Source organism: Balaenoptera physalus, assembly GCF_965194825.1.
Source record: "Balaenoptera physalus genome assembly, chromosome: 5".
In the NCBI taxonomy this organism is placed as follows: domain Eukaryota; kingdom Metazoa; phylum Chordata; class Mammalia; order Artiodactyla; family Balaenopteridae; genus Balaenoptera; species Balaenoptera physalus.
Window position 1 is genome coordinate 6,906,892 of NC_138884.1, and position 5,162 is coordinate 6,912,053.

Here is a 5,162-nt window from a genome sequence, read left to right on the forward strand (position 1 = left end):
ATACATCTTTTTTTTTATAAGAATCTTCATAGTAATAGCTATTTATTTATTTATTTATTTATTTATTTATTTATTTATCTATTAATGGCTGTGTTGGGTCTTTGTTTCTGTGCGAGGGCTTTCTCCAGTTGTGGCAAGCGGGGGCCACTCTTCATCGCGGTGCGCGGACCTCTCACCATCGTGGCCTCTCTTGTTGCGGAGCACAGGCTCCAGACGCACAGGCTCAGCAATTGTGGCTCACAGGCCCAGCCGCTCCGCGGCATGTGGGATCTTCCCAGACCAGGGCTCGAACCTGTGTCCCCTGCATTGGTAGGCAGATTCTCAACCGCTGCGCCACCAGGGAAGCCCTCATATACATCTTTTATATTCTAAAATGTGAAATATAAATGGTGTCTATATTTCCAAGTATTAAATAATTGTAAAGAATACTTGAAGTGTCTACAGGGGGAAAAAAAAAGTTAGTTAATTTTTTTGGCCAAGATGTAGAATGATTAATATACTTTATGCTATTTCAGTACTGAGGTCTCATATGCTATCTTACTAGACTGAGGTCAGTCTTTTCAACTGGAGCTTTTTGTTTGTTTTAGCCAGTTTTTTATAGAGCTAAGTCCCTAAAAATAATGAATGTTTTCACATGAGGCTCAGATGTGTGAAATAATAATGCTGTCTTCAGTTCCTTTCTCTGATTTAACCATCTCCTGTATTGATTCCTGTTCATAAGGGAAAACAACCAAGCAAAACAAGAAACCGTTTAAGTTTTCAAATAGTAGGTAACTCTGGTCGTTGTTTAGTCAATTGAAAGTGCAGACTCTCTACGGGGGCTTTTCTCGGGCCTCTCCTGCTTCCCTAGGCAAGGCCTACACATAGGGGAAGCAGAAGATGGAGCTGGTCCCCACGTGTCCCCTGCTGACTCCTGCCCAGCTCCAGCTGAGAGGCAACTGTCTCGCCTGATCTCTGTTCCCTCGGCTTCTGCGTGTGTTGTAGAATGTGTGGTCTGTTCTCAGCAGGGTCCAGGCCTGAGGGTCCAGCCCCAGCATCCTCCACCCCTGCTGCTGTCGTAAACTCGCTGGCTGTGTGGTCCCTCTGAATCTCCACCACGTTCCCCAGTTTATCCTGAGCCTGGGCTGTCTGCTCTACGGGGTCTTGTCGCTGCCAAGCCCAGGGACACTTCAGGAACTTGTTTATCACCAAGAACTCTTCAGAAAGGTATTGTCGACTATAAAGATATTCACAACCTGAACGTTGAGAGTTCTGTTTTATTCGGCGGGAAGTTTTAGGACTTCAAGCCCAGGAGGCAGCATCTCAAGTAACCCTGAGAGAACCGCTCTGAGGGGGCGGTGGGCGAAGAGCTAGGATATAGAGAAGGTGCTTGCAGCAAAGGGCAGGTAGTCGGGAGCATAAAAATATTATCGTTAATTAAAGAAAACCAGAAATCTCAAGTTAAGGAATTTAGCACTTTTCTGTATATGGGAACGTGCAAGAGTCTGGGCTCACTGAAATCATTCCTTTGAGATGCACCTCGGCTCTCTGGGGCCGTGTCCTGTGTTTTCACATCCTGAGTTTCCTCGGGGCTCACAGTGGCTGCAGTCTGATGGCCGCTAAATGGCAGGTATTCTTTCCTTGTGAGTTCCCTCAGGGCTCACGTTAGGGAGTGGCTGCAATCACTGATGACTGTGACATCTTTTCTTTACTGATATGGCAGGAAATATTCCAGTTCTCTGTATGAATGCGTACTGCCCACGTAGCTCACCTGGAACTGAGGCGGCATGAACTTCCCCAGGCCTCCTCTGCCCAAACGCTACAAGTCACCCTTTCCACAGTGTTGTTCACCTCACGTTGCTACCAAAGCATCTGCTTTCCAGTTCCTTTCTAGATTTTCAAACATGAAACTAGGTAAAGCCACCCCTGCTTTTAACTTCCCTCTAATCTGCCTGCGGTTATATGAGTGTCCTCCCCAAGTTTTGATAGGATAGCAGAAAAAAACAAGTGAAGAAACTTTGGTTCACCTTTGCTTTTCTCTTTCTTTCCTTCTTCTTATTCTAAGGGCTTCTGCTTCTTTCTGCCTACTAAGAATGTCCCTTGCTAATAAAATCTTTATTTTTCTCTGCACTATGGCTTACAGTAAAACTGTGTTCAGAATATCAAGGTTTGTTTTTGGAAAAGGAAGCTTTTGTGATTTAAAACTCTTCCCCATTAAAATGCTTGGATTTAAGACTATTGTCTTACCCCAGACCCAAAACAAAAAAGTCTAAGCTGAAGAATGACTTCTTATTTAAAAGAAATAGCTGTTTTCACTTTCACTAGGGCAGTCGACTTCAAGGTTTAACTTTAGTGGCCAAAGGGGGAAAACTCACTGATAAGGGCAAATATAAACACATAAAGAGGTATTTTATCCTGTTAGAGTAACTTACATTAGCAAATGTACAATATGTGTCAAACTCCACAGATTTTATGGTTGCTGATAAATGAGTTTAGTTAAACTGGATAAACTAATTTGGGGCTCTTAAACTATTGAACTGAAAGGCAGCCATTTATCTTCCCTAACGAGAGATGACTGAATGTTCTTAGTAATTGAAAGTAGAGAGGTTTGAATGGATTGGTGAATAGAAGTCATTAAGAGGGGGATTAATTGTTTTAGAAGGTTATTATGAATAATAATTTCTTCCATGGATAGAGTTGCTCCAAACAGCACAGGTTTGAACTAAGCAGATCCACTTATATGTGGACTTTTTCAGTAAATATATTGGAAAAATTATTGGAGAGCCACTTATATGTAGATGTTTTTCAATAAATATATTGGAAAAAATTTTGTGACAATTTGAATAAAGTCACAGATGAACTGCACACCCTAGATAGAAATAGCAAAAAAAAAAAAGAAAGAAAAAAATTAAGAAAAAGTTAGGTGTCATGAATGCATAAAATATATGTAGATACTAGTCTATTTTATCATTTGTTACCATAAAATACACACAAATCTATTATAAAGAGTTAAAATTTATCAAAACCTATGCACACAAACACAGACTGTACATTCATAGTCAAGAGAAATGTAAGCAAAGGTAAAGATGCAGTTTTAAATCATAACTGCATAAAATTAACCGTGGTGCATATGTAGCAATTTTGCATACACCATCCATGTGACACTCATTATCTCCATGTGAGCAGTTCTTTTGTCCAGTAAATTGCATATCACAGTAAAAAATGATCGATCACAGTTCTCGCATGTTTTTCATCTTGTTTAGGGCAATAGCATAAACCATGAATAACCGTAAACCTCGAAACCCATACGAAGTACCACTAGTGTTAATGGAAGTGCTCCCAAGAGGCAGAGAAAAGTCATGACACTATGAGAAAAAGTTGACTAACTTGATATGTACCATAGATTGAGGTCTGCCGCTGTGGTTGCCCACCATTTCAAGATAAATGAATCCAGTTTAAGGAGCTTTTTAAAAAAAGAAAAGGAAATTCATGAGGCTGTTGCTACAGCTATGTCAACAAGCACACAAAACTTGCGCTTTTTGTGAAGTATCTTTTTATCTCATGTTAAAAATACAGCTTTTTTGTGGGTGTAAGATTGCTATAAGAAAGGCACACCTGCGCTCCCCTGGTGGCGCAGTGGTTGGGACTCTGCCTGCCAATGCAGGGGACACGGGTTCGAGCCCTGGTCCAGGAAGATCCCACATGCCATGGAACAACCAAACTCGTGTGCCACAACTACTGAGCCTATGCTCTGGAGCCCACGAGCCACAACTATTGGGCCCACGTGCCACAACTGCTGAGGCCCGTGCTCCGCGGCAGGAGAGGCCACCGCAGTGAGAGGCCCATGCACCACAACAAAGAGTAGCCCCTGCTCGCCACAACTAGAGAAAGCCCGCGGGCAACAACGAAGACCCAACGCAGCCAAAAATAAATAATAACGATAAATAAATAAATAAATAAAAAGAAAGGTGCACCTATAGACTAACATGAAGTCATTATATGAGAAGTTAAAGCCAAAGGAAGGTGAAGCATCTAGAACTGGAGAAGTTAATGCCAGGAAAGGATGGCTTGATAATTTTAGAAAGAGGTTTGGCTTTAAAAATGTCAAGATAACAGGAGAAGAAACTTCTGCTGACCAAGAGGCAGCAGATGAGTTCCAAGACATCATTAAGAAAATCACTGAGGAGAAAGAGTACCTGCCTAAACAGGTTTTTAATGCAGATAACAGTGTCCTAATCTGGAAAAAAAAAAAATGCCATAAAGGATATTCATCACTAAGGAAGAGAAGTGAGCACGAGTATTTGAGGCAGAAAGGGATTGGCTAAGTCTACTGTTTTGTGCAAATGCATTCAGGTTTATGATCAAGATGCCCTTTATCTATAAAGCTGCTAACTCCCGAGCCTTGAAGGGAAGAGACCAACACCAGTTACCCGTCTTTAGGCTGGACGACAAGAAGGCCTGAACAATGAGAACACTTTTTCTGGATTGGTTCCATTGATACTTTGTCTCTGAAGTCAGGAAGTACTTTGTGAGTAAGAGACTGCCTTTTAAAGTTCTTTTTGATATCGGACAAGGTCCCTGCCCACCCAGAGTTCCATGAGTTCAGCACTGCAGTGGTCTACTTGCCCTCAAACACAGACTCTTTAGTTCAGGCCCTAGATCAGGGGGTGATAAGGACCTTAAGGCTCATCACACGTGATCCTCTAGGGAAAGGATTTTCAATGCTATGGAAGAGAACCGTGATAGGCAGAACGTTGTGGAAGTCTGGGAGGATCGCACCGTGGAAGATGCTGTTGTTGTTACAGTAAAAACTGTGAAAGTCCTTGAGCCTGAAACAACGAATTCCTGCTGGAGAAAACTATATCCAGATGTTGTGCATGACTTCACAGGATTTACGACAGAGCCAAGCAAGGAAATCATGAGAGAGACTGTGGATATGGCAAAAAAAAAAAAAAAAAAGAAAAAGACAAGGGGGAGGGGTTTCAAGATACGGATCTTGGAGAAATTCACGAGCTAATAGCCACCACACGAGGGGAATTAACAGAGACTGGACAGAGATGAGAGCTTGCAAACCAGTGCCAGACGATGAGGAGGAAGATTTGGGAGAAGCGGTGCCAGAAAACAAGTCGACGTCAGACAATCTGTCAGAAGGGTTCTGATTATTCTAGACTGCTTTGGACTTC